The sequence below is a fragment of the Bombina bombina genome, chromosome 4, assembly GCF_027579735.1.
Source record: "Bombina bombina isolate aBomBom1 chromosome 4, aBomBom1.pri, whole genome shotgun sequence".
NCBI lineage: Eukaryota > Metazoa > Chordata > Amphibia > Anura > Bombinatoridae > Bombina > Bombina bombina.
The window spans coordinates 711,953,322-711,974,711 of record NC_069502.1 but is presented as its reverse complement, the minus strand read 5'-3'; the positions used below and the strand labels follow the sequence as shown (position 1 = coordinate 711,974,711).

Sequence of the window (21,390 nt, the reverse complement as noted above, 5' to 3'; positions counted from 1 at the left end):
AAAGTTATAAGGGCTCAAAGATAGATGATATAGGGTGTTTGAAAAAAAAAAAAAGGCTGTAAAGGGCTTAACATATATATATATATATACATACACATACATACACATGTCTAAATATCTTTATGTGTATATATATTTTTATATATATATATATATATATATATATATATATATATATATATATATATATATATATATATATATATATATATATATATATTGTGTGTTCAGATGTATTTATGTATTTATATTTACATACATATATGCATACATATATAAACACATAAATACATATGTACACACTTATATACATACCTGAAAACATGAAAAAGCATTTTTATTCAATATTAATATTTAATAATGGTTTTAACCATGTATTTACTGTAAATAGTCCACATTCTAATGTTTTTCACACAGGAGAATATGTTTTTAAATCGATATATATATATATATATATATATATATATATATATATATATATATATATATATGTGTGTGTGTGTGTATAGCTATACCTATATATAATCATATAAAAACCAAACAATCATCAGAAATATTTATTTAAGAATAAATGGAACATATTCTTCTAAGTGAAGAACATATTTCATGTCAGGTTTATCGCTCTTGAATAAACGCATGCTAACTTTTCACTTTCCACTTGTAATAGGAGTGCAATCCGACACGCTTAAAAAGCCTCTGTCTAGCAAAGTTAATGCTTGAGCGGGAGCACAAAATAGTGCTCCACTCGTAATCTATACCTATATATGTTCTAGAAATACTGTTTTTCCTTAAAGAAAATTTAGCTTTTTTTTCTGAATGGAGTGGGAATGATGAATTGAACATAAAGTATCACTTCATTGCCCTTTGATATAATAACGTGACAGGGTTTGAATACTCTTTCTATAACAATATGTTCATTTATGCAACAGCAGAAAATAGCTATGCTAGCTAAAATGCTGTGTAATCTAACAGTCGTATTAACTGAAATTCATTAATAAAAACTACTTTGCCAGGAGCTCCACCAGAGGCTTTTTGGTCAATCTCCTTTATTTATTTAGTTAGGTTTACTATGTGTTGATTTTGGATTTCAAAGTACTATAATAAATGCACTTGGCAGTTTCTTCTAGTTGGGAATTTATTAAGCTGGGTGTTGGAGAATGTTTTCTCTCAGATCTGAAAAGTATATTTAAGCTTTTGCCTTCTTGTCATTTTAAATACCTTTATTATACATGAACATTTGTGAATTCCAGGTGTGTATAAAGTATGGTTGCTACTGTGTCCACATCTCAGAAGCTTCCATCTGATTTCTGTACATATATTTACATATTAATAAACATTAGGTTAGGGGTATCCAAACCCACCTCAAAAGTCCCACAAAGTAAATTGCCAGTCTGTAGACTATTATAATGGGCAAAGGAAATCCAGAGTAATAATGTAAAAATGTTCCCTACAGTATAAATCTAAAGTAAAGATGACAAACTGAATTAGTGTGTCCCACTATAGGAGGTAAATTGAAGTCCTCAGCTGTATAATGCGCACCCGGGTCTCAACATAACTGCACTCCAATAATCACTGTAGGAGCCAGGTCTTTAGCCCTGCTTCTTCCATGTCAAAAGCTGTGTAATGTGAAGAAACAGTCTCCTTCTTTGAGGGGGGGCATGTGCTCCTCCTAAGTTGCTTCGGATTGGTTCCACGTCATAGCAGAGGTAGGTTTCACTGGATCAGCAAGTAGGAAATATACATCCACAGCAGTGATAGTTACAGGCTGGCAATGGGCTGCTTTGGGGAGTAGTAAAACGATACTCCACACCATTATAATGCAGACCAAACCAGCAGAAGAACAACTCCCAGGTTGTTAGATATACAGATTCAGTGAGATTGTTTATTGGTAAACAGCAGAAAACCCATACTTGTTGTTGGTCTTTACCAATAAACATCTGCATCTCTACCAGCCTGGGAGTTGTTCTTCAGTTTGTTTGGTCCATATATTTACATATGCAGATACCTCTCATTTTACATTTGAAAACAAAAAAAATTAAAGGATGAACTTAATTACATAATGTAAGACAAGTTACGAATCCAGGCCCCTCTTAAAGCTGACATAATTAATATATTAATAATGACATTGTAATAATAATATTGACATAATACTACTACTACAAATATATACAACAACATTTAAAATTAGGGGGAGGTAAAAGGTGAGTTTAAAATCCTCCACTACGCACAAAATATAGAGAAAATAACTCATTGTGTAGCTCATTAACAAATCTAGACAGGCCAGAAGGCTTGTTTTTCACACAGAAAACCTCTGGAATACATTGCATCCAGAACCTTCTGGCCTGTCTAGATTTGTTAATGAACTACACAATGAGTTATTTTCTCTCTCTCTCTCTTTATCTATATATAAAATAGTTGACGTCCCAAAAACACTTAGGACCTGATGATCAGCACACGAGAAATTGCCTTTTGGCCTCGCCAATCTTGCAATCCGTTGGTCTGGCGTTATATTAAAAAAAAAGTGGACTGAACATCTCTCTATTCCAGCAAGTGACAATGTGTCTCCTATAGGCTGAAAATGTGTATCTAAGATGGAGGGCAGTGCTTTGTATATTGCAAACTCACGGCAATGTTTCCCCAATTAAAATTTAGGTTACTCCCATGGAACACTCATGAAATTCCCACGGAACGCCTATATATTCATTATGTCTATGAGCTCCATTATATGTTTGTCTTTCAAGAAGATATTAAAGAGTCATAATAGACATAACAAATTACATGCTCTAATTCATTAGATGATGCAATTTTAAAATGAGTGACCTTGCACTACTATGTGTTTAACCATCGCTAAAGGGTTAAACATACAGTAGAGGTACCTGCAGGACATGTAAAGTTTTTACTATTATGGCCCTTTTACACAGTTTTAAGTCCAATAAGTGACTTCAGAGCACCATAGATGACATTTGTTTTGGGTTTATTCAAAGCAAAGTTTTGCAGCCCCTCCGCAGAAATGTCTTAATGGTCTCTCAGAAGGTTTAAGATTATTATCTATTTCTGGCAGTGTATCCTCTCAGAGAAATATATAATTTTCTTATGTTGGTGTTTTAGGAAGGTGAACTAATGCCAAGTTAGGAACCGTAATGTGTTTGATTAAAGAATATATGTTACAGTTTACCATATGTGGTATATTTTGTATTCCTTATCATGGATTTGTGACATTTATTGGGTATTTCTCCATGCTAAAGATATTGAAAATCATTTGTTTTGCTGAAAAAAAGAACATGACTTTTGCTGGGAACAAAAATTGGAATGCACACAATGGGTATGCTGCTTTTGAGCCCTTGCGGGCCTGCTTTCCAAATTGTAGGAAGTACATCTTGCACTCTGAGTTGTTGGAGATAAATCACCCCAAACACATTCCTTCGGGGTGATTCACAGGCCCTTGGGGACGGCATAACACACTTAAGTGAGTTTGTAATGATACAACCAGGCATGCGGACATACAGTGTCTGCTGCCCATTTGGTGTGAAGCCAAGTGGACCAGTTCCCAAGTCGGGAGCCTTCTCTGCACCGTGTTAGTACATGTGGCCCAATATATTAATACCAGTTTCAGCACTGGGGCGTGAAATAGACCATCTGTCATAGGGATAAGTATTTTAAAATGATAACATCATGGTAAACCCCCCTAAATGTGGAAGAGGAGTGACCTTCATTAAAAAAAAAATACACATATGGTAAAAAACAAAACACATATGGTTGCCATGGTTGCTTGCAGCATTTTTTCCTGTACTCTCTTGGTAAGCCAGGAAATATTTTAATACAATAATGTAAGTCAGAAGAAAGTTGTATTGTTTTTTATTATCAGTCATATAGTGATGTAAGTTTATATTTTACATAGCAACAGATGGGACATATGCTACCCATAAATTTGTAGTATCCTTGGCAATTATAAATGACCCTATAATAATGTGATGAAGAAAAGCCCAAATACAGCTAATCATTTTTAGGTTCTTCATTCAACAAATTCCATTGTTATCACTTTTTTTTATTTTTATAGATTACCATTGTTCTGTCTTAAATACCTATAAGCAATGGGTTTATGAACCTGTGGGCATACAGAGATAGAGGCCTCTATTTATCATTGGTCTTGCGGACCTGATTCGTCAGTGCAGATCAGGTCCGCAAGACATAGCTAAATGCGGAGAGCAATACGCTCTCCACATTTAACATTGCACCAGCAGCTCACAAAAGCTGCTGGTGCAACGCCGCGCCCCTGCTGACTCGCGTCCAATCGGCCGCCAGCAGGGGGGTGTCAATCAACCCGATTGTACTCGATCGGGTTGATTTCCGGCGATGTCTGTCCGCCTGCTCAGAGCCGGCGGACAGGGTTATGAAGCAGCGGTCTTTAGATCGCTGCTTCATAACTTGTGTTTCTGGCGAGTCTGAAGACTCGCCAGAAACACAGCCCTTCAAGCTCCGTACGGAGCTTGATAAATATTGGCCTAAGCATCAAGTTTCAACTACTTGATAGCCAGTAAGTTAGATCCAGTGAGATCAAATATGGATGTTTTCTGACCACATTATGAATTTATTTATTTAAGATTCACTGACAGCCTGTATTAGCCACATCAATCCTCTATTATCCTGATGGGCCATACATTAAAAAATGGAGGGATGAAAGCATGTTTATTGAAGGATGCATTAAATAAAGTGGTTGATCGCAGATGACAATTTCTGGTATTGTCATTGTGTTTTTACAGTGATCATAATCACAAATGCTTCTGCTGTTAATAGCCCTAAAGTTTGAAATCTTTACCTCCCAAAAACAACACACTGTTTTCAATCTCACAATTTCATAATTGAAACACAAAATGTTCACAATTAACAGCAAACAAAATGGTGATTTTGCAAATTTATAAATAACATTACAATTAATTGGCCTTTATCAGTGAAGACACAGCACACAAAGGGCCATATTAAAAGTGGAGTGCAAATTAACGATTCCGCTTGAGCGTTAATTGCACTAGATGTAAGTATTTTGCGCTCATATTATGAGTTGAAAGTAAACTGTTTTCACTCTCATGCTAACCCAACGAGCGCAAAAAGGCGAAGTTAGACTATTGTGTGCAAATGTATTCCCCCATAGAAGTCAATGGAGAAGAAAGTGGAAAAAACCTAAAACCTAACACCCCACTCTTGCGCAAATCCGATCAAATATTCTCATTTTCAATAACCCTACATGAAAATATGAATATTTTATATTCCAATGTTCTTTACGTAACTTTACATAACTTAATATGTTCTATTTATTCATAAATAAATATTTCTACATATATACAATGGTATTTTGGTACAATATATATCTATACCTTTATATATACATGATTATATATATATATATATATATATATATATATATATATATATATATATATATATATATATATATATATATATATATATATATATATATATATATATATATATATAGGAATGTCTATTTAGAAATACTTAGAACATATTCCCTAATATACAGAACATTAGAACGTTAAAACTTTTATTAAATATGAATATTGCATAAATATGCTTTTAAATGTTTCCATCTACTTAAAGGCCCTTCCTTATATATATGTCTATATATGTATATGTGACGACCAGGGTTAACCAACCATGCGGCAGTCACTTGTTTTGCACAGAAAGGGTTAACGGACTGTTCCTACTTTCACTAATCTGTCACACTCTAGCCACTCCATGCAAGCCTGTGACTTAGTTCAGTGGGTGCAAGGGTTAATAACACTCTCTAGTCTGTCCTAGACTTAGAAAAAATGCCCCAAACCCCCCTTTAGCCACCACTGACAATTTATTTATGGGAAATCCTAAGGAAAAACCCAGACTAACAACTTAACTCCCAGAAAAATTATTATGTGAAAAATGATGCACAGTTAACAGGTAGATTTATACACAAGCAAACAATAAAAAAAAAAAAAGGAGGAATAACAGAAACCTTATACTTTACTAGTGTTTAGTTGTCTGTGCCAGGGAGATGGCAGGAAAAGTTGATCACTCACTCTGTAGTATACAGCCTCCCATGAAGAATGAACAACTTCAATTTTAAAACCCAAAATGTTATACTTTTTTTTCCATTATATCAAATTGCTTGACCCAACTCTTTTACGACGGGTCATAAAGTTCTGAGTCTTTGCCTGAAACTATAGACCACCTTATAACTTCAGCACATACACCTATATAAGCAATTTCCCAGTGACATCATGAGAATTAGTTTGGTACCAAATATGACATGGTTGTCATAGTTCCCTCATCTAGTGTCATAACATGTTTAAAATCATGTCTTAAATTGTACTAGTGTCCTCTTATTGACCTTATCTGCTCTGGGGAGAGTGGACTGCTTATTGTCTCTTGAGCTGACACTTTTATTTTTCTTGATGCCTTAATGCATACTCAATAACATTTGGTGAAGTGGAACTTAGAAACTATTTATTAGAGGTGCTGGCTTATCAAAGGGAAACACACAGCACATTTCTTCTGAACAAAAAACCCGAAATGTTTTTAGCACACAGGCTAAAGAAAATTAACCCCTTAACATCTAAATCCTGAAGTATTAATGACAGTATACATATGTGTTTATATGTGTATATATACACACATATAAATACATCAGGGGTCAAGTCGAGCGGGAATGCATGGGAACGGAGTTCTTGCACTATGTTTGCAGGAGGAACTCAGTTCTCCCTGCACAGAGAACAGAGACACTTCAGTCAACACTGCTGCTGCTGGTGGGAGGAGCTGGAGCACAGTCTGGTTAGAGGGATAGTCAAATCCTCTAGTAATGGGCAGTAACACATCCTACAAAACACTAAATGCAAGCCTGTCATCCCGCACTGTGTGGTACACATAGTGTTTACATTTCTGAGTGGCTTGCTCTGGGGTTATTTAGATCCCCTCAATTTCAGGCCCAAAGGCAACCATTCAACCCTTCATTGGTTTTAATTTGCTTTCATTAACCAAGGTTTATAGTTTATATACAAATAAATATAGTGTGTGTGTGTGTGTATAAAACATTATTAATTGTGAGAGGGGTGGAAGTCTTGGTGAGTTCCCACACTTTTTTTGTAGGACTTGACCCCTTAAATACATATGTACACACATATAAACATATACATACATACATATCCATCTTTCGAGATTTATATGTTTGTATCTCTATGCTAAAGCCCTTTGCCTGCCATTGATTTTCGAACTCCTGAGATCTCATATGTTTGAGCCCTTATAACTTTCGTGTGCAATATATATATATATATTTTAATAATTTGTATTAAATGATGTTATTATGAGTGTTAGTGTACTTTGTAGTGTATTTTTTATGAGTTTTGTGCCACTTTTTAGGTTCGTGAAACAGTTAACCAGAGCTCTGAGATCATGGTAATTATTCTAGCATTTACTTTCAACTCGTAATACGAATGATAAGTTTTACGAGCGCAAACACGTGCAAAAAAAACCTTATCGCTCGGGCGCAAAAGTTTGCGCTCCACTCATAATCTGGCCCATAAAATATGGACCGCTTTCCAGCTCAACAGGGGTGCTGCACATGCGAGTGGAGGTTCATAACTCCCCAAGGAGCCACCACTTACCAGTATGTTGATTGATACATTTTAATAGTGTGATGTCATGTTAATAGCTTTATGTGTGTATGGTTCTTTAAGAGATTAGAACAGGAGCCTTATTGGTATAGTGGGTATTTATGCTTGTGTTATAAGTGTTGCTAATTTTTATTAGTGTGTAAGTGCTTATTTTTAATTCTTTAACTTGAATTGATCCAGCAGGTAGCGTTTGTATCTTTTTGGTGACGTTGCTTCCTTATCTAATATGGCAGGTTTCATTTCAGTGTATTTAAATATTACATATGAAAATGTTTGGGGTACTCAGTAATAAGTCGAAAATTGTTTTCCAGGGCTTATCAAGTCCTTTTGAATGTTGAAATTGATAAATGAAAATGGCCCCATAAATGTATTTTTACGTATAGAGAATTTAGATTTTTATCAGAAAAACAAGACTGACACATGTTAAAGGGACATTAAACACTTTGAGATGGTAATATAAAATGATAAATCGTATAAATATTAAAAAGTCTGCAATATACTTTCATTATTTATTTTGTCCCCTTTTCCTGCAATTACATTCTGAAAATGTGAGCTTTTCAGTTCCTGTTAGAAATGGAAGTGCAGAACACTGTTATATTGCACACAGCCATTGGCTGCACACTCAGGCCTAGATTTAGAGTTCGGCGGTAAAAGGGCTGTTAACGCTCCGCGGGTTTTTTTCTGGCCGCACCATAAATTTAACTCTGGTATCGAGAGTTCAAACAAATGCTGCGTTAGGCTCCAAAAAAGGAGCGTAGAGCATTTTTACCGCAAATGCAACTCTCGATACCAGAGTTGCTTACGGACGCGGCCAGCCTCAAAAACGTGCTCGTGCACGATTCTCCCATAGGAAACAATGGGGCTGTTTGAGCTGAAAAAAAACCTAACACCTGCAAAAAAGCAGCGTTCAGCTCCTAACGCAGCCCCATTGTTTCCTATGGGGAAACACTTCCTACGTCTGCACCTAACACCCTAACATGTACCCCGAGTCTAAACACCCCTAACCTTACACTTATTAACTCCTAATCTGCCGAGCGGACCTGAGCGCTACTATAATAAAGTTATTAACCCCTAATCCGCCTCACTAACCCTATCATAAATAGTATTAACCCCTAATCTGCCCTCCCTAACATCGCCGACACCTACCTTCAATTATTAACCCCTAATCTGCCGACCGGAGCTCACCGCTATTCTAATAAATGTATTAACCCCTAAAGCTAAGTCTAACCCTAACACTAACACCCCCCTAAGTTAAATATAATTTTTATCTAACGAAATAAATTAACTCTTATTAAATAAATGATTCCTATTTAAAGCTAAATACTTACCTGTAAAATAAATCCTAATATAGCTACAATATAAATTATAATTATATTATAGCTATTTTAGGATTAATATTTATTTTACAGGCAACTTTGTAATTATTTTAACCAGGTACAATAGCTATTAAATAGTTAAGAACTATTTAATAGTTACCTAGTTAAAATAATAACAAATTTACCTGTAAAATAAATCCTAACCTAAGATATAATTAAACCTAACACTACCCTATCAATAAAATAATTAAATAAACTACCTACAATTACCTACAATTAACCTAACACTACACTATCAATAAATTAATTAAACACAATTGCTACAAATAAATAAAATTAAATAAACTATCTAAAGTACAAAAAATAAAAAAGAACTAAGTTACAGAAAATAATAAAATATTTACAAACATAAGAAAAATATTACAACAATTTTAAACTAATTACACCTCCTCTAAGCCCCCTAATAAAATAACAAAGCCCCCCAAAATAAAAAATTCACTACCCTATTCTAAAATACAAATATTACAAGCTCTTTTACCTTACCAGCCCTGAACAGGGCCCTTTGCGGGGCATGCCCCAAGAATTTCAGCTCTTTTGCCTGTAAAAAAAAACATACAATACCCCCCCCCCAACATTACAACCCACCACCCACATACCCCTAATCTAACCCAAACCCCCCTTAAATAAACCTAACACTACCCCCCTGATGATCTTCCTACCTTGTCTTCACCATGCCAGGTTCACCGATCCGTCCTGGCTCCAAGATCTTCATCCAACCCAAGCGGGGGCTAGACATCCACTGAAGAAGTCCAGAAGAGGGTCCAAAGTCTTCCTCCTATCCGGCAAGAAGAGGACATCCGGACCGGCAAACATCTTCTCCAAGCGGCATCTTCTATCTTCTTCCATCCGATGACGACCGGCTCCATCTTGAAGACCTCCAGCGCGGATCCATCCTCTTCTTCCGACGACTAGACGACGAATGACGGTTCCTTTAAGGGACGTCATCCAAGATGGCGTCCCTCGAATTCCGATTGGCTGATAGGATTCTATCAGCCAATCGGAATTAAGGTAGGAATTTTCTGATTGGCTGATGGAATCAGCCAATCAGAATCAAGTTCAATCCGATTGGCTGATCCAATCAGCCAATCAGATTGAGCTCGCATTCTATTGGCTGATCGGAACAGCCAATAGAATGCGAGCTCAATCTGATTGGCTGATTGGATCAGCCAATCGGATTGAACTATATTCTGATTGGCTGATTCCATCAGCCAATCAGAAAATTCCTACCTTAATTCCGATTGGCTGATAGAATCCTATCAGCCAATCGGAATTCGAGGGACGCCATCTTGGATGACGTCCCTTAAAGGAACCGTCATTCGTCGTCTAGTCGTCGGAAGAAGAGGATGGATCCGCGCTGGAGGTCTTCAAGATGGAGCCGGTCGTCATCGGATGGAAGAAGATAGAAGATGCCGCTTGGAGAAGATGTTTGCCGGTCCGGATGTCCTCTTCTTGCCGGATAGGAGGAAGACTTTGGACCCTCTTCTGGACTTCTTCAGTGGATGTCTAGCCCCCGCTTGGGTTGGATGAAGATCTTGGAGCCAGGACGGATCGGTGAACCTGGCATGGTGAAGACAAGGTAGGAAGATCATCAGGGGGGTAGTGTTAGGTTTATTTAAGGGGGGTTTGGGTTAGATTAGGGGTATGTGGGTGGTGGGTTGTAATGTTGGGGGGGGGTATTGTATGTTTTTTTTTACAGGCAAAAGAGCTGAAATTCTTGGGGCATGCCCCGCAAAGGGCCCTGTTCAGGGCTGGTAAGGTAAAAGAGCTTGTAATATTTGTATTTTAGAATAGGGTAGTGAATTTTTTATTTTGGGGGGCTTTGTTATTTTATTAGGGGGCTTAGAGTAGGTGTAATTAGTTTAAAATTGTTGTAATATTTTTCTTATCTTTGTAAATATTTTATTATTTTCTGTAACTTAGTTCTTTTTTATTTTTTTTACTTTAGATAGTTTATTTAATTTTATTTATTTGTAGCAATTGTGTTTAATTAATTTATTGATAGTGTAGTGTTAGGTTAATTGTAGGTAATTGTAGGTAGTTTATTTAATTATTTTATTGATAGGGTAGTGTTAGGTTTAATTATATCTTAGGTTAGGATTTATTTTACAGGTAAATTTGTTATTATTTTAACTAGGTAACTATTAAATAGTTATTAACTATTTAATAGCTATTGTACCTGGTTAAAATAATTACAAAGTTGCCTGTAAAATAAATATTAATCCTAAAATAGCTATAATATAATTATAAATTATATTGTAGCTATATTAGGATTTATTTTACAGGTAAGTATTTAGCTTTAAATAGGAATAATTTATTTAATAAGAGTTAATTTATTTAGTTAGATTTAAATTATATTTAACTTAGGGGGGTGTTAGGGTTAGACTTAGCTTTAGGGGTTAATACATTTATTAGAATAGCGGTGAGCTCCGGTCGGCAGATTAGGGGTTAATAATTGAAGGTAGGTGTCGGCGATGTTAGGGAGGGCAGATTAGGGGTTAATACTATTTATGATAGGGTTAGTGAGGCGGATTAGGGGTTAATAACTTTATTATAGTAGCGCTCAGGTCCGCTCGGCAGATTAGGGGTTAATAAGTGTAGGTAGGTGTCGGCGACGTTGTGGGGGGCAGATTAGGGGTTAATAAATATAACATAGGGGTCGGCGATGTTAGGGGTAGCAGATTAGGGGTACATAAGGATAACGTAGGTGGCGGCGATTTGCGGTCGGAAGATTAGGGGTTAATTATTTTAAGTAGCTTGCGGCGACGTTGTGGGGGGCAAGTTAGGGGTTAATAGATATAATACAGGGGTCGGCGGTGTTAGGGGCAGCAGATTAGGGGTACATAAGTATAACGTAGGTGGCGGTCGGCAGATTAGGGGTTAAAATTTTTAATCGAGTGGCGGCGATGTGGGGGGAGCTCGGTTTAGGGGTACATAGGTAGTTTATGGGTGTTAGTGTACTTTAGGGTACAGTAGTTAAGAGCTTTATAAACCGGCGTTAGCCAGAAAGCTCTTAACTCCTGCTATTTTCAGGCGGCTGGAATCTTGTCGTTAGAGCTCTAACGCTCACTGCAGAAACGACTCTAAATACCGGCGTTAGGAAGATCCCATTGAAAAGATAGGCTACGCAAATGGCGTAGGGGGATCTGCGGTATGGAAAAGTCGCGGCTGTAAAGTGAGCGTTAGACCCTTTAATCACTGACTCCAAATACCGGCGGTAGCCTAAAACCAGCGTTAGGAGCCTCTAACGCTGGTTTTGACGGCTACCGCCGAACTCTAAATCTAGCCGTCAGTTACAACATGGCAGCTCCCATTTTTTTATAAACACTAAAACTTTACACTTGTTTTGTCAATATTTAAACAACTAATGAAACTTTAAAAAATACATCTACCTGTTATTCTCAGACTAATCTTTTCTTTGAATGCATCATTCTATCTAGCATTTATTTCGTGTTTAATGTCCCTTTAAGTATAGAGACACTTTTCACCAAAACAATAATTGAAAATGGATTATTGTGATTGTGTTGATATAGAAAAGAGCTTATTGGCAGCTGTTTATATGATAATAATTATCAAACAATACAGTATCATAAACCTCAAAATCGGAAATCAAATGACTGTGAATCAATCAATCAATGACGTTGCGGTAATAAAACAATACCATCCCCAGTCATCCTAACATTACAAGTTAAAGAGACATAAAACACAAAATGATTCTTTCATGATTCAGATAGAGAATACAATTTTAAACAACTTTCCAATTTACTTATATTACAATTTTTTTCTTTGTTTTCTTGTTATTCTTTGTTAAAAAGCAATAAGGTTAGCTCAGGAGTGTGCATGTGTCTGTAGCAGTTTTGCAAGAATGTTATACATTTGCAAGAGCACTACATGGCAGCACTATTTTCTGCCACATATTGTTCAGACATGTGCATGCTACCTATCTAGATATCTCTTCAACAAAGAATAACATGAGAACGTATTAAATTTGATCATAGAAGTACATTACAAAACATACATTGCTCCAAAGGCTGGAATATAAGCGGTTTGAATCGCTCTGTGGATATTTTCTGTAGCAAGTGTTGGTAGCATTTTAGTAACATCATAATTTACCTATTTACCGTGAGCTCGTGGTAGCAATTAGCGCTTATAAAATTAACCAGAGATCAGACCTCTGGTTAATTTTATAAATGTCAACAAAATGCCCCCAAACTTGTATAATATATTTTATTAAAAAAATAAAGATAGCAGCATCTTTATTCTTTTAATAAAATAACTGCAGTGTTTAGGGGTTAAAGGGGTTAAAGTTACATTGCGGTCTATGGGGACTGTGTGTTCCCAGTAAATATATATGTAAATGCTTATATGTATATATATATTTATGTGTTAATATTAACACATTAATTTACTGTATACTGTATGTATATAATCATATACATATATATTTATATTTGTTGCCATCGATGCTCGACTTACACCCTTCGCTGCACTAGTTCTGATGCTGTGTATGACGGCATCAAAACAAGGCTCCCATTGGAGCCTATGGAAGCGCGCTCATGTGAGCGCAGTGCTTCCCAGCAATGTGAACGCAATATTTATTTTTATTATCATTTATTTGTATAGCGCCACAAAATTCCGTAGTGCTGGACAAAATTCTGTCGTGCTGGACAAAATTCTGTATCGCTCCAATAGTAATCCGGCCCTTAATCTTTTGAATTAAATTTCTTTTTATGGGTTTTATGTCCCTTTAAGTACACTATTGAAACAGCTATTGCTTTTACTGGAAGATTTTTTGCTAATACGGGTATATTTTAAAAATGCTTCTATTCTATTCTAAAACTGGAATGCATTCGAATTTCTGATGGAATATCCCTTTAAGCAAAATATGAGCACATTAGTGATACCATTTTCTGTAATTATATAGAAGTTAGTAGAGGTAAATGTAGTTCAGTGAATGTTAAATCTTTAGCCATCCTATTACATTCTTACTAGCCTAGGGCAGACAGAATAAGTCAGATGGAAATATGCCCTAGTTCTCTATAAACATAGGCTTACCCTGTTTTTACTAATGAGAGGACTAGTAACTTTCCACCTTGGGTATATGTTTGTGCATGTATATACAGTAATTTTTTTTTAAATATAAAATGGCTTCTTGACGGTTTGTTTAGTTATATATTTGTTTCTCGTATACATATAATTGTACAACACGGCTGAAATATGGCAATGACTAACAATCCTGGGGGAAATAAACTTTTGGCAAGATTACATATACGGCGCAACTGCTGAATCTCGAGTAGCTTTACACATCGGGGAATCCAATAAACCCCGTCGGATAAACTAGCGATGTCCAGAAATATGCGGAAATACACATTTCTGGAGTTGCCAAGGACTTACGGCAGTTTAGAAACTGCCAGTGCCTAACAAAATTTAAAAAAAAGTTAAATCGCCAGTAAAAGTTCAACCCACCTCCCAAATATAAACCTGACACGTGAAAACACCTATCTTCGCAATCCCCCCACATCGCAACTAATAATAAAAATATTAACCCCTAAACCGCCAACCCCCCCACAACACATTATGCCTAATTAAACTATTAACCCTAATCTGCCATTCACCGACATCACAATCTACCTAATAAAAGTATTAACTCCTAACTCTGCCAACCCCAACATCGCAAACTACCTTATAAATCTATTAACCCCTAATACGCTATTCACCCACATCATAATCTACCTAATAAAAGTATTAACCCCTAATCTGCCATTCAACCACATCGCAAAGTAACTAATTAACCTATTAACCCCTAAACCACCAACCCCTCACATCGCAATAAACCAAATTTAGGGGGTGTTAGGTTAGGGGGCTTAGTAATTAAATTAGTTATTTGCATTGTGGGGGATTGGCAGTTTAGGAGTTAATAGATTTATTTGGTTTATTGCTATGTAGAAGGTTGACAGTTTAGTGGTTAATAGGTTAATTAGTTACTTTATATTGATCAGCAAAAAATAGATTCCCAAACGAAGGGGCTTGTATAAAAACTTGATCTTTATTGTGCGGACATTTCAATAAATCGTCTAACGTGTTTCAGCTTACAAAGCCGTACTCATAGACCTGTATATTGCTAGCAACTTTGTTTTAATTAGTTACTTTGCAATGTGGGTGAATGGTGGATTAGAAGTTAATACTTTTATTAGGTAGATTGCGATGTGGGTGAATGGCGGATTAGGGATTAATCGGTTTATTAGGTAGTTTGCGATGTGGGGGGATGGTGGATTAGGGGTTCATAGTTTTATTAGTTATTGCGGTGGGGGATGGCAGTTGACAGGTAGATAGATATTGCTTATGCATTAGGTATTTTTTTATACATTTAGGCAGTTATGGTGCTCACATACTGCATCTGTCTATGTGTGGCAAGGTGAAAATGGAGTAAGATTTCTCCATTTTTGCAACGAAGATACCGATTTGTGACACGGTTTTATGTTAGGTTATGGGTGTAAAATTAGCGGGCGACGGGAGAAATATATGCACCACATTTATATGTGGCGCAGTATATGAGTTAGCAATACCCAACTAAAAACCGGCGACACTGGCTTTTGTGGGCAACGCTGCATATGTAATCGCGACCTTGAAATGGAACCTAAATAAAATGGGGCAACACAATTTTACTTGCTGTCTGTTTAAAAAAATGTGTTGCTCTCTCCGTTCCCTCTCCCCCCTAACAAAAAAGTCTATGTAAAACAACATTTTAAAAAAAAATGTCCCATATCTCTTTACCCTTTCATATAAAATCCCTCCTCTATACTCATATTTCATCACCTTCCTCACATCATTGTTTTGACCTCTAATCCTTTGCACCAGTATACTTTAGTTCCGTTTCTCATACACTCAGATTTTTAGTGTAATTCTGTATCACTTTGACATACTGAATGTGACCTGTTACTTGTTCTGAAAGCTAGAATTAACTAACAACACTCTTTACCATTCAATTTCACAGTCATACATACATATGTGAACAATAAAACAGGTACACAGACAAAATAGTAAATTACACTTGTTTGCACACACCTGCCACACAATGCTGTCATGTAAACACAGTGTTTTGTTTCTATTCTATGAACATTCACTGTGTGCTGTTTATTATTAAAAAAAAAAAAGATGGGCAAGATTCCATTAAAGGGAAGATAAAATCCTTTTTTCACTTTTATAATCCAGATAGGACATGCAGTTTTAAACAACAGTTTGTTTTGTTCTCTTGGTATCCTTTGTAGAAAATCATACCTGGGTAGGCTCAGTAGCAGCAATACCAGGAGCTAACTGGTGATTGGAGGATGCAGATATATATCTCTTGCCATTGGCTCACTAGGGCCCTGATATTCAAAGATTCTCTAACTTGGAGAGAAATTGTAATGCAGACTTCACAACGGCTGAAAACACTGAACTGAAAGAGAGAGAAGCCAAGTGCAATATAGCACTGCATGATATGAGAGCTTTGTTACACTTTGTGCATTGTATTTTTTTTTATAGATTGGGTCCTTTAAGTATTATTGCATTTAAGCTTTGCACTTTCTTACTTATATTTTAAAACATTTAAATTTTGATCTAGCAGTGATTTTACACATTCTGATTATGCTTTGAAAGTTTCTTTGTTACTTTAACAAATATACTTTGTATATTTCTGTGTATGTTTTACAAATTACATTGCACATTGAATTTGCTGCATTGCAAACTAAAACTGACAGTTTCAGAAAGTGGGAGGGAGAGGGCAGTTCCCTGGGCTGAACAGGGGCGTTTCCAGGGTATGTCTAAAGCACTCTCACAAGACTTTTTCTAAGCATTTTAACCCCTTAATGACCAGCGCGTACTCTGTACCACGCTGGTCGCTATGCCCTTAAGGACCTGGGCCTGGGCTGTCCTGGGCCTCTCTCTGCCGTGATCTCGCTAAAAATAGTGAAATCGCACTATTTCTGTGTGCCCCATGAGTGGGGCAGTGCAGAAATAGACAGGCAGAGTTACCGATGCAGAGATCAACATGGAGGGGGAAGGAGGGAGAGGGGAAATCCTTGTTATAATGATGAGGTATGGGATAGGTGGGTGGGAAGTCGATCTGAGAGGGGGAGGGTATTGAGGGAGGGGCAGCTACACTACAAGAAAATGGGTATTTTTTTTTAATTGCCTAATTAGCAGCAAACTGGGTACTTGCAGACAGCTGCCAGTTCCTAAGATGGCAGCTAATAGGTAGAGGGGGGAGGGTTAGAGAGCTGTTTGGGGGGGATCAGGGAGGTAGAATATATATATAAAAACATATGAAAAAAAGCATTTTATTTTAGTAATGGCAGACTTTCTGCCAGTACTTAAGATGGCAGTGACAATTGTGATGTGGGGAAGGGAAGAGAACTGTTTGAGAGGGGTCAGGGAGGGATCAGGGGGTGGGATGTGTCAGGTGGGGGACTGATCTCTACACTAAATCTAAAATTAACCCTACAAGCTACCTAATCAACCCCTTCACTGCTGGGCATAATACAAGTGTGGTGCGCAGAGGCATTTAGCGGCCTTCTTATTACCAAAAAGCAATGTCAAAGCCATATATGTCTGCTATTTCTGAACAAAGGAACCAGAGAAGCATTAACAACCATCTGTGCCATGATTGCACAAGCTATTTGAAAGTAATTTCAGTGAGAAACCTAAAATTGTGAAAAAGTTATTGATTTTTTTTTTATTTGATTGCATTTGGCGGTGAAATGGTGGCATGAAATATACCAAAATGTGGGCCTAGATCAATACCTTGGGTTGTCTACTAAAAAAAATATATAGTTTTGATAGGTAAATATAAAAAAGGCTCTTTCTGTTTTAATGTAGTGATGGTAAAAATGCTCTGGTCTTTTGGGGAAGTTTTTTTCTGAAATGCCCGGTTCTTAAGGGGTTAAACAAGTTGGCCTCACTAATTTGTATCGCCAGCTGTAAAATTTGCTCAAAATTCACAATATAATTATTATAACTAACAAAAAGTAATATACTAAAATATAGACAAAAGCAAGTTATATTGTAGTGAAAACTTTTCAGTTTAATTTGGAATTGATGCAAACGGAGCCTTTATATCAGCCCCAGGGGTTCTCCAATCTCCTTCTTTCTTCCATGTGAAATTTTGTATCCCAGAGAGCTTCATTACTTTTTTTGGAAGGCATCTTTTATCTATCTGGGATTTCTAGGTTCCTCCCCTTTTCTTAGAAAATTCAGTGAGTTATGCCCCTGTGAAGTCAGCACTATAATCTCTCTCCAAACTAAAGAATGTTTAATTATCTGGCCCATAACAATGTAATGACGGTCTCTGGCAAACTGAAGCTGACAGTTTTTTCAGTTTTAATTTAAATAGAAGACATGAAAAGTGCAATCTAATTTGTAAAAGATACACACACATATACAAAGTATGAGCCTAATTTGTTAAAGTTACACAGAAACTGTGAAGGCATGATCAGAATTTGCGAAATCACAATCCTAAATACACTGATGTATACAAAATAAAATACAAAATACCAAGTGCAAAGTTTAAATGTAATACAATTTAATATGAAGTGTAAAATAATATAAAATAGAAAGCACAAAGTGTACATGCAACAGAACTGTCATGTCATGCAATGCTATATTGCACTAGGCTTGTCTCTCCTTCATGTACAGAACAGGGAACGCTCCTTAGAGAACTAAAATAAAATCTGCCTTTTGAAAATTTCACTTGGGATCTTGCAGTGCTGGAGGATTGTTTTAGAATATCTCACCTGAGCAGAGAGGTTTTAAATATCAGGGGCTAGATGTGTTCAGTCAGCTCCCAGTAGTGCACTGTTGCTCTTTCAGCAAAGGATACCAAAATGAATGAAGCATTTTGTTTTATGACATCAGGCTAAGATAAATCTTCCTGCAGTTTGAGGTCCCTTCCTCCTTGTAGGGCTGTGACATGAAGTAATGGACACTGCAGAAATGTAGTGTAAAAAATAAAATAAAAGGTAAAATCCATTTAAAATAATAAATAATAATATTGCAATGATTTCTATTAAGCATAAGCCACTGCTTAGCTTTTTTTTACTGAAGCAGACAATTTAACATCCAATTAATGCTCATCTAAATAGTTTCTGAATGCCAGGGCAGATGATTTAGACTGACAGTAGCACAAGCTATCTGCCATTCATTACATGTACATACACACATACAATATATACCACTCTTAACTACATTTTCTTATATTTTGCTAAAGGTATTACCTATGATAACTCAAGTATTTACATATAAGGTAACTATTTTACCTATAATAGTATACGTTTTATTTTATTATTACCCCCCCCCCCCCAATAGAAACATTTTAATTGTCTGGTTATTTCAGCTTAAAAATGTTATTCACAGAAAACTGTCTCATCATATCTAGGCTGCATATGTTCAAAATTATACAACACAAATAGCACTATAAGAAACAGACAGCAAAGTGCTAAATTGTTCAAATTCAATATGACTGATAGAACATTCACTTAATTAAAGAATTCAGACTTTTTCTTTTAGACTAATGGGATTTAGCCATAGTTCCAGTAAACCCTTTGGGTATTAATATTGTCATCTTTTGCAAGTGCTTCACCCATCCAATTTACAAAATCCTGACTTCACCTTTGGTGATATATCTGGGCTGTTTCTGTGCTTATGAATTGTATGATTCTTCTTATTTCTCCCTTCGTCTGGTAATTAGAGGATTCAGATGACAACCTGTGGAAGATATCCCTCACTACTTTGCAGCATCTGGCTTTTTGGCAGATTTTTCTGGCACTTCTGTTAATGGTTTTGACTTTGCCCATGGGTCTTTCATGTGGTTGCATTGCAGATGGGCTGTCTGTACTTTCTTGTTCTCTTAGATGCTTTATGTTTTGCTCCTTCGCTCATTTTAGGAAAACATGCCATTCCAAAAATGCAGAATAAAATCTTTCATTGCTTTAGAAGGACCTATATACGTAGCTTTCCTTTCCAAAAGACGTCTAAAAGATTGCTTTGAAAGCAAACACATGTGGCCTTCTATTCAAATCTGGAGCTGTGAAGTGATAAAATTAGGCATTTAATGGGGTGACTGTGAAATTTAGCATTTTCAAGTAACCGTTACAAAGTACCCTAATAATAATAATATAACAGAGCTTTACTTTTGTAGTACCTGTTGCTGAAGCATTCTGTGTATCCATAAGGCTTTTTACTGTCCTTGTAGTCTTTGGCATGCTGCATAATGTTCTAAAGAATCAAAATAAGTTGCAATATAGATTAAGATAAAATCATAGTAGGTACTCTAGTTTAAATGTTAGACATAGCTTCAGAGTTCTCCACAGACAATTTTGCCAGTGGGTGCCATTATATAGTAGCCGGGTGGGGGCAGTGTAATACTAATACTAATAATAAAATTATAATATTTTTTGCTATGCAAAGCATAAAGTAGTTGCATTATTTAACATAAATGTGTTTAAGGCTAATAAATGTGCAGTAAGCATTGAATAATTTTAATATTAGTTTACTTTAATATTGGCTTAAATTTTAGCCTGGTGGTCAAAAATAAATTAAAAAATAGCCTGTTAAAAAGGTCCTGGGGAGAACACTGAGTTTGATCCTAATTAGAATGTTTTCTTTTTAAAAACAGTTCCCAGTTTACAAAACAGTGTTGCTTGAATTGCAAATATTTTGTATGTTAAATGTATTCATGTTTCTACAAAATTCATAGTTAAAGTCAAATGATTGTTTTCAAACCCATTATATTATTAAAATTCACCTTACAGGCTGTTCTTTTGAACTGGCTGCACTGTATCCTTTGGTCCTTAGCTATATATTAAAGGGACATGAAACCCACATTTTTTCTTTCATGATTTAGAAAGAGAGTGCAATTTTAAACATCTTTCTAATTTGCTTCTATTATCTAATTTGTTTTATTCTCTTGATATTCTTTTGCTGAAAAGCATATCTAGATATGCTCAGTAGCTGCTGATTGGTTGCTGCACATAGAACCATCGTGTGATTGGCTCACCCATGTGCATTGCTTTTTCTTCAACTAAGGATATCTAAAAAATGAAGCAAAATAAATAATAGAACTAAATTGTAATGTTGTTTAAATTTGTATGCTCTATCTGAATCATGAAAGAAAGATTTTGGGTTTAGTGGCCCTTTAAAGGGATATGAAACCCACAAATGTTCTTTTGTGATTCAGACAGAGCATAACATTTAAATAAAAAATCCACTTCTATTATAAAATTTGCTTAGTTCCCATGATATTCAGTGTTGAAGAGATACCTAGGTAGGCATCTGCAGCATTACATGGCAGGAAAAATGTTGCCATCTAGTGCTCTTGCAAATGC

General features: G+C 36.0%; 1 protein-coding gene and 1 long non-coding RNA gene across 5 annotated transcripts in view; one reads left to right on the top strand and one right to left on the bottom strand.

The window, feature by feature from the left end:
- EYA4 (EYA transcriptional coactivator and phosphatase 4) overlaps nucleotides 1–21,390 on the top strand; it is a 506,638-nt gene that overhangs the window by 263,086 nt on the left and 222,162 nt on the right. The gene's annotated exons all lie outside the window — the stretch shown is intronic.
- The window catches only part of LOC128656766 (uncharacterized), a 104,207-nt gene continuing 102,776 nt past the window's right edge, over nucleotides 19,960–21,390 (bottom strand). The window contains exons 2-3 of the long non-coding RNA XR_008402055.1: nucleotides 20,208–20,281; nucleotides 19,960–20,090 (exon numbers count right to left, since the gene is read on the bottom strand). This is a non-coding gene — a long non-coding RNA (uncharacterized LOC128656766). The remainder of the gene's footprint in view (nucleotides 20,091–20,207; nucleotides 20,282–21,390) is intronic.